Below are 10,134 nucleotides of genomic sequence, written 5' to 3'. Positions count from 1 at the left end.
GGTTAGTACCGACCTAGAATTAGTCTTGGGAGGCTGGAGGATGGCCGGAATATGCACAAAAATCGAGGATAGAGGGTTGTAGCTGCTGCCGATCGGACTAGAAGGACAAGGAAGGATGCTTTGGTTTGTTATATTAAAAGGTTACATCTAGGCCCTCCAACTTGTAATATGTAAAGACTTGGACGAAAGGTTAGATAATTTGACTTACGGGAATGACAAGGAGGTCCCCGAAGAATGCCGGATCAATCCCAATAAATATACAAACTCTACAACGTGCATGCCGTTAGACGAAAATTAGTGGGTGTTACATACTAAACTAGCCTTCAAGGAATAAGAGGTGATGTTTTGAGCAAAAGGATTGATAAATGGACTTTTGAAACGTACTACAAGGCTCCTAAATTAAAAATATGAAACCCCGGCTTTTAAACAAATATTTATAAACAATCGAGCCGATTAACGAAATTTGCGGGCGTTACAAGTCCACCCTCCTTACAACGGGATTCGTCCCCGAATCTCGTTGTAATAGGAACGGACGCGGATAGAGACGAATCCTAATCATCTAATCACAACAGAGGATGGCAGAGGAAAAACCCCTACTGGCGCTCGTGTCAAACAGGAACGAAGCTAAAAGCTCAACAAGTAAAAAGGAAACCTGGAATGATAGTATGCAATGCCTTAGTTAATCAATTATGCGCAAGACTCTCTGGAGGATGAGAAATAAATGGAAGGATTAAGGAATGAAATGAACTTTAACACTAACGACCCAAGCATTAGCCATATCCTATCCCTACAAAGACAAAATCCTAACACAGTCAAGCACAAGTAGCGTTTAGAACATGGAAGGTAACATTGAGTTACTAAATGATCTTTGGTGATTTTGTTATAACGAGAAGGAGTTCGATATGGATGTCTTCTAATTTTATTATTTGAATGTTGAATTATGTATCTCTTCTTTCATTGTGTCTATGTAATGAGTTATTGTGTTGTGAATCATCTCCTTCATTTTGACGAAATACTACTCATGAATCTCCTGTGCAGGTTCGGTTATCTTTCTGTTGCTTGAAGCTTCATCATTATTCTTTTGATTGTTAGGATTCTACATTCTATAAAATGGAATTGATTTAGTATGACAGAGATACTGAAACAACGATACAATACGAAAGGTCTGAAACCTTTAACTATTCTGTAATATTTAAAGAGGATTTCTTTCTGATTTTCTGATACACGTTAAATTATATATAAATATATAAATATTTCCTACACTTTTAAATGATCTTGAGCCAAATTTTTGTTGAATATTATTATTATTTGGTTTATATGTGAGTTTAGTGGTTTCTAGAGACAAAAGGCTAAAACACAATATATAATATAAATAAAATGCATATGTTCAAATTCTAAAACTATTTACGTATTATTATTATTATTATTATTATTATTGCAACCCTGGTTTAATATTAATTCAAATAATTATAATAAGTAAATAGAAAATAGATGCCTCTAAATTTTGTCAGTTAATAAATTATTTTGTTACTTAATTTGAATGAACCAGTATGATGTGAATTATTAGCCTCGACTTTTATATTCAAATTATGGATTTCAACGTAGCCGACTTCACTAATTCATATTTATATTTTATTTTGTCTTACAGGAAGTATTCATAAGATTCATGGGCTTATTAAATTAAAAATCTATTTTAGTTATGAGTTTTGAAGCCCAACAGTTAGTCACGAGAGGGTTTTCTTTTACCCTACTTCCATGAAAAATATATACAGAGGTCACGACATTAATTCAGGAGGGGCCGTGAACAAAGAAAGATCGACAGGAGAAGGCTAGCCGCAAGGAAGAAGAGAAAAAAGAAAGAAAGGAAGCTTCTGGTTCGAGTAGAGAGCGTTAGGGTTCAACACCTACTCATCCAAACATTCTTATAATTCGGTTTGAATTTATTATTTTCGTCATGAATCTATTGTTTGAACCTATTCATTATCTTTTGGTCTTGAGCATGGTTGTTGGCTAAACCCTTAGACCGCCTAGGCTTATGATGAACTTTGTTGACGTTTGATCTTGGTTTGGATTTTGTTTTGTTATGGTTTTATGAACTAGTAAAAGGTTTCATTATATTAAATTGATGCATATGGATACTTGAGGTTGTTTAATTAAGTTTTATTATTCCAAAGTTGTCTTGATTATTGTTTGTCATTATGATAGGTAGCTATTAGGTCATCCACTTTGTGTTTTTGACTATTTTATGATTGATTTCGAATAAGATCATAGGAATAATATTATTTAATCAAATAAACCTAAGTGTGCTGCTAACCTAAATAGTTGTAAGGTGCTAGGTTATTGATAGGTCTTTGTTGATCAGGATTGCTAGATTTAGTTCTTCGTAAGGAGTCCGTCTAGGTTTGATAGATTAACTTTGTCTATCGAATCAATTGAATATATTAGACTGCCTTTGATTTCCGCGCTATAAGGTAGGATTTTGTATAAAGGAACTAGTTTATAATTAATTAGGTGACCGTAAGGAAACTTGATTTTTAATCCTAGTGAGGTTAAAACTTATTAGAAATCCATAGGTGTCTTCTTGAGAAGGGTCAGGGGTCATGTTCGGGTTTTCTTTTAAGCGTCTATTTTACGATCCCAGTTCCATAACTAAATATTTTCCCGGTTAATTGATAACTGAAATTAGAAGATTCTAGCCTAGGTGGTTGCTTGTCATCGTTTGAATTAAGTCTAGATTTAAGTCATCTTTAAGTCTTAGTGATTAATTTAATATTAGTTTTTAGTAAAACCCCCCAATAATAATAAATAAATAGTCGTGTCTGTAGTTAAGTCTAAATTTAGCTAGTTAACGTAATTTAAAGAGTCTCGTGGGTTCGATATCCGGACTTACTTAGCTGTACTAGAGTCGACCGGTTCACTTGCCGGTTAGTAGTTTTAGTTAAGTTAAGAGTCTAGAATTATTACTTAGTGTCTAGATTAGCGTTTATTTAGTTAGTAAATTAATAACTACTTTTAGCACATCATTTTCCCTTTTCTTTTCTCTAACCTCAACTAATTCTTTATTGTGGTTATCTATTTCTTATAAGGCAAGATCCAAATGTTTGCTTCTCTAAGAATTTGTATAAGATAATAAATTCAGATGTCTCTTAATCATGTCCAGATATAATGAGGGTTGACGAGTGTTCTTAAGAGGTATCAATAATTTCTTTGTCATGTGCTCTTGGAATGGCTAGTACATACCTTGTGTACAAACAAACCATAAGAATTTCTCTAATTCGCTTTCTGGGTCTATTCTTATTTTTCCTTAAATATATTTTTTTTGTCTAGTGTCGACTCGAAGTTAATATTTCTTTGAAATCTGTCCACCTGGACTTTTCCTTCATCTTATTGTGGGTATTTTCTTATTTCCAGATTTGCTAGAAGAATTACTTTGAGAATTTGTACCATCTTTTCTTGACATAAATCTTTTAAAGATAAGTTTAATATTTCGAAGAAATAAAACATATTTTTTGTTTATGTTGCACAAGATTACTTATAAATGTTGATATTCTTATTTCTTCCAGTGAATGATAAATTTCTTAACCTTGTTATTCTTTGTCTATGTCTTTCCTTTTTGCCTTTCTTTGGCATTTATTCCTTAATGAAGCATCACTTCTTGCATATAAACAAGTATAAATCTTGAATTGCCGGATAATTAAAATATTCTTGACCCTAAGGATATTTTTCTGTATATGCCATTACTTATATCGTTGGCTTCTTGGATCCACTTGATCCTAATCTATGTATATTCTGATTTTGTACTTCTTTAGGATTAGTGGGGTCTTGATGTTAGATGAATCTAAATTTTCTTTCATTGTTGTCTGATAGGAATCTCCATTACTAGATATAGGAATTGAGAGTATAATTATTCCTATATATCCTTTACCTTTATCGAATAGAGGCTTCATTGATCCTCGACTAGAGTGATGGTAGGACATTTGTGATGATTTATTATTTCTTTGACATTTTTTATTTAAGTACCATACATGTGTGGACGCAACTGGAAAAAGGTAGATTGTTTTTCGTTGGGTACAAATGTGAATTTTCCACATAAGCTTGCATTTCTTCATCTAGCATGTTGTTTGTGGAAAAATTATTCGACAAATCGGACCTTTTCCAAATTTCATTCGTCTATTCATAGATTATTGGTATGGGACCTTGATATGGTGGAGGGTAAGGAGATTAATTTTCTTCCTCTTCTTCCTTCCTTTCTTCTTTTGGTTTAGGTAGAAAGCTGATTGGCATTTAGAATGGTATTCTTTCATGGGGCATAATAACTCTCATTTTCGGTTTACAGTTTGGTTCTTGCTGTTATGTGTGGAGTCTGATAATTAGGTCGTGGCGACCTGAAGTGCTACTAACCTTAACTAAAATGGTAGTTCATCGGCCTAAATGAATCTGTACTGGTCTCCTTATTTAAATTTACTTGGGACTTCTATTTCTTCCATAAGATGATAATGAAATCTCCGATGGGTTAATGTTTTCAATTGTATTTGATATTTTGATTGATAGCTGACTGCCCAGCACATACACCGGTTAGGTAATATTGGAGCTGTCGGCTGCTCCTGACCGAAAAGTTCGTGTAATAATCGTTATTACTAGCCATGTCTGATGGCTTGAATTCAGGTGCAAGGTTTGAACGTATATCTAATTGATTTTTGTGTCCAAAGTAGTTCATATAAACATCAACATAATTATACTTAGGGATACGTAGTCTACTACTCATTGCTTATCCCTACTTATTAAACGAATGATTAAAACTTAGGTATAAACATATTAATACCTAATTTACTAAACCAATAATTCTGCAATAAGACTGTATTTATCTTTTTGATCAAAGCCTAGGTATAATTAAATACCTAATTCGCTAAGATTGATAGCTCTGATACCAACCTGTCACACCCCGACTTAGGGACTAGGTGTGTGACTCTCAGTTGGTACCTGTTTTGTAAATATATCAGAGTTGCAGGTTGTTTTAACGAAAGACTTTATTTAAAATATTAATTTACTTAGAAAACTTTTTGGATAATAAATATCCAACCATTTATTTTAAAAAAATTCATATTTAATCGGTTTATAATTTAAAAACCAAGCCATCTTCTTGTAGAGATCATCTAACTCCTTGAGTTACTCAAATTCCTTGATACCTGTGCTAAATCTGTTTCCTGAAATGTGGGGAAAAATACGTCAGCGATATACTGGTGAATCGTTGACTCTAAAAGCATTTAAATAACAATTATAATACAAATATAGATTTCTTAATATATCTCGGCGGATATATTGCTATACCCGGTATTTATAACACTGCCCTACTCACACACACAAGTCTCCGAGCCACGTAGCCCATTCCGGAGGACAAGATATGACCGTTAGCCTGCGTCCACGTAGCCTTTGACTTTTTAGGCTGAACAGTTATGTTTGGATCCAGACACATGTGTATTCGGTTGTTTTTTTTTTCTCTAATTTGTATTACAACGTTTTAGAGATCACGTAATCTCATGTAAACTTTTGATTGTCTCTATAAGATAAACAACCTGTTCATCGTATAGAGTATAAATGTGTTTTGACTGTTTGTAAAGGTTTAACGAATTCACCTGTGATTGTGATTGTCGTTTCTGAATGATGTGGTGATCTCATTTGAAAACCCTTGTGAATGAATGATGACTGATTTATAATAAAATAAATTTGTATAAATACCCAGATCGTCTCTTAATACAGATCACGATTTTATTAAAAAATATTAATAAATCAAATAAATAATCTCTTTATACAACTTGGAAAATTTTAGTGCATATACCGTACACAAATCAAAACGAGAATAACAACAAATATAATACATACATATATATATATAATTGCCTACATAAAAGCCTATGTGTCTCAATTTGGTTGCTCCCCACCCTCTCTCGGGCCACCAGATTGATTCATTCATGAATGCTGGCTTCTTATGCGTTTGACCCGAATTCGCAGTTATGGGTCTTACCAAACCCCGATAATCCTTAAACGGGTTATAGCATCTCATTTATTTATAAAACTATTCATCATTAAACAATAATTTTCACGGGTCATGGGTCTCACCAAACCCGGATAATTCTTAAACGGGTTATAACATCTTAATGATTTGTGAAACCCCTTAATCATTAAACAATAATTTTCACGGGGCATGGGTCTTACCAAACTCGGATGACCCTTAAACAGGTTATAACATCTCGTTTATTTGTGAAACCCTTTTAACATCAGACTTTAATTTAATTTCTCTCATCTACATATTCCCTGTCGTTGCTCTATCTCTAGCGGTTTACTTATGATTACCATCCACCATCATCAACCTCCCATCTCATGCGTCAACCACCATTGTAACCTACATTAACCGCCCTTTTTTCATAAGACAAATATTTGTGTTCATGTTTGTTCATTTAAAAAAAAAGCAGCACGTTCGTGTTCGTTTATGTTTGTTAGTTAAAAATCTAAGAAACCTACAAATCTCAATTGAAAGAGCCCTAATGTTAAATAAATATAATTAACGTTACAAACTACTATACGTATTAGGTTAAAGAGTAATGTGCCAAAATCATCCCTGAGGTTTATTTAGTTATGCAACTTTTATCCAAAATTTTGTTTTTATGCAACCGGACCATCGAGGTTTGTCAGTTGTTGCCAATATCGTCCAAATTGCTAACTTCCTTAGAATTTCAACGTTAAATGAAGGGCAAAACCGTCTTCAGTCATTTTCTTTATTTTGTTTAAATTATTTTAATAGATGTCATCATAATCAACATCATGTATACCATCATCATCTTCATCTAGCCATCATCAATTCATTATCCTCTCTGCCCTACACCCACCACCATCACCACCACAACCTAATCTACATTTGAGTCTATAACATCACTTAGTTATAGCCGGCTACCAGCCACTACATACCATTATTCATCTTCATCAATCTACAATCTCCAACACCCACCGCAACCTAAGCCAGCCCCCTCGTCTTCTCCAACTACCACTGCTTCCACTCTTCGTCTCACCCTAATTTCAAAACTCACCAATTTTAAAAATTGGTGAGTTTAGAAGAGTCAAAATTTGTCTTTTCTCTTATACTATCAACATGGACGTGTTTAGGTTAAACATGGGCCATTTTGAGCTTCATAATCTTTTTATTTTGTGTTTTCCTTATATACTTCAACATGGAGTGTGTTGAGGTTAACATGGCCATGTTGTGACTTCTTGAATTTTGTCTTTTCTTCGTATGCTCTTGACATGGCAATGTCTTGATTCACCATGGGGATGTATGGAGTTCGTTTACCGTGTCTCCGGGGCACAGTTGGATGTAGATGTCTGTCTCCGTTTTTCTTCGTATATCAGCTCATTTTATTTTTTAGAGTCATATTTACCTATAGATAATTATAAACATTAGTGGTTATTTATTCTAATATAATTGCCGATATTACGCTTATTTAGAGATATTTTAGTGCCGAAAAAGATGTATAAATTTATGCACATCAGGTCCTAATAGGCGTTATACGTGTGCTACCAGTTTGTGCCCAAAATAGATGTTGTTTTCAAGGTTATAATTATCTTATTTTCCATGCTTGATTTCAAAACAATGGGGTTTGTTGTGAAATTTCAATATGTTTACTTTGAAAAGGGTCGAGTTGGATAAAATAATCTATCGATCTTAATGATAGAACATAATATTATACAACGTACACCAAACACCTAAATTATACATATTATCGGTTTTTTCATTTATATAAATGATACATTCTCATCATGAAAATTCAATCAAACGAATAACTGAAAATGATTCATACAATCATGACTGACAAAACAAATTCAAAACAATACTGTTCTCTCCTCTGTAGTATCAAAAAGATGCTACAAACGGGATGGTGGTATGCGAGAGGAGAGACATAGCACCATTTGAACTTGTTTCAAACAACCCATACACCTCCATCAACCTTGTAATAAGATTCCCAACAACATAAGATAAACCAGACACTGATACTGCGGTAGTAATGTAGTAAACCACAGTTTTAAAGTACTCAAAGATCGTGCACTTATTGATATAAGCCTTGAATATTGCCAATAGCGAAACACATAGAAGAGACATAATTGCAACCACTAGGAGTGTTAAGTCCTTATCATTGGTCTCATGAAATGAGAACCCGTATGCAATAGGTGGGACCATCCCAAACACAAGGTATGATAGTATGGCAAAAAACACGTGTAATGGGAAATAGCTTACTTGTCCAAGTAGCTCTTTGTACTTGCTAGTAGCTTCTTTGTTACTTCCTTGACTTGAGTCATCCTTGTAACAATCGTCTCTAAGGTCCCAAAGCTGAAATACGATTTTGTGATCACAAGAGTTTCTTTAAAATATAATATGTTAAACATTAGAGTTTTACTCACATTGTGCCCGATGACGAAGACCCCACCGATAAGACTTGCTAGTGCCAAAGATATGATGCTCACTACAACAATTAAGGTATTAGTTGTTAGGAATATTCAATATAAAAGAATCCACCCATAGGGATACAAGCTAGTATGTCAATTCAAAGAAGCCTTGAAGGATACAATCGACGTGCAAAACTATAAAGGACTCAACCGCCTAAATGGACATGGTAATCGTTGTAGCCCTTTTATATGAAAAATGGTTTATCTGGATTTATTAATGTCCTAGATTTGAAAAATTAAACAAAATAAAATTGAAACTGAAATTGAAATTGAAAGCGAAGTGATCAAATAGGTTGAGCAAGCTGAAAGTGTTCTATGACATATTATAGTCTATTCCTCATCCAATTTTATATAATTACATTACAAAACACTGTATTTTCTCTTTTTTTAATTAAATAATATTTTTTATACTTTTATCATTACATTTTCTATTCGTTTCACTTACAACCAATTTTGTAAAATATTAAAAATTATATGGTGTAAACAGTGTAAAGCAAAATTTACAAATAAATATATAATAACATTTTCTTTCTCATCCACTTACAATCACACCCTATAACTTTATAACTTGCAAAACTCTCCTCTCAAAATACACGAAACATAACAAACTATGAATGCTCTATCCTTCAAAGGCATATTCTTAAAGCAACTAGATCATTATTGTAGGAGGGTAAAGTTAAATTGCAAAGAGTTTGTGGCAACATAAAAACCTCTAAACAAATTCAAAACAAATAATAAAAAAAATTATAACTCAATATATAAATAAAAACGAAAGAAATTAAAAACCAAAAATGTTTTCCCCATCATTCCTGTTTTAAGAAAATGACTAAAAGACACAATGCCGATAATAAACAAAAACACAATTATAAACAAAAAATGACACAACATATCGCAAAAACAAAATGGCAAACAAAACAAGACACATTGTTGAGGAATATAACATAATATAAAGAAAAAGAGACAATGTCAAGAAAAAAAAGACACAATTGATGACGAAAATAAATACAAAACATAATGATAAACAAAAATACACAATTAACTTTTTCAGTCAACCTTGTATCTTTTTTTTTTCTTTTCATTTTTTTTAGAACAAGGAGGCTGGTGGAAACATTTTTTGTGTTTTTATATTTTTTGTTTTTGTATTAAAATTTGAGTTATGATTTTTTTAATTAATATTTTATTATTTTTTTTGATAGTTTTTTTTTGTTATAAATTCTTTTCGTTCTTATTATTTTTATCCCGTTTTATAGAATAACTTAATCTTGTTGTGGGATACCTTTAAAACGTATCTAATATTGAATTTATTTAAAAAGGGCATTTTGACATGTAACGTCATGGCCGCATGGGTTAATCCAACGACGTACTTATATTAAACAAAGGCCTAACCACTTAAACAAGACCATATCAAAACTCACATGCGGCAGCATCAGAGGCAGCAGCGGATGAAACAACACTTAAGCTTGCAATAACCTCCAATAAACCACCATAAACAATACTCTTCAAGATCTCTGCAAGAACACCCTCATAACCAAGCCATGGCCTTTCTCTAGAAACAACTATGATTTTTGCATTATAAACACCAAAAATCATGTTAAAAGGTGACAATTATGTATAAGCAATTTGAGCTATACATATGTTGGT

General features: G+C 32.8%; 1 pseudogene across 1 annotated transcript; it reads right to left on the bottom strand.

Annotated features, from left to right (window-relative positions):
- Window positions 1-7,805: 7,805 nt before the first annotated feature.
- Window positions 7,806-10,083, bottom strand: LOC143603573 (membrane protein of ER body-like protein pseudogene; annotated as a pseudogene). Its single transcript, XR_013148086.1, has 3 exons — window positions 9,909-10,083; window positions 8,449-8,510; window positions 7,806-8,377 (listed from the first exon to the last, which is right to left on the bottom strand). The product of XR_013148086.1 is annotated as a membrane protein of ER body-like protein pseudogene (transcript).
- Between the last annotated feature and the right edge of the window lie 51 nt (window positions 10,084-10,134).

This window comes from Bidens hawaiensis, unplaced genomic scaffold, assembly GCF_021521415.1.
Source record: "Bidens hawaiensis isolate Kalapana, Puna unplaced genomic scaffold, B.hawaiensis_p1.1 tig00062182_1, whole genome shotgun sequence".
NCBI lineage: Eukaryota > Viridiplantae > Streptophyta > Magnoliopsida > Asterales > Asteraceae > Bidens > Bidens hawaiensis.
This window is presented reverse-complemented; position numbering and strand designations above follow the sequence as displayed.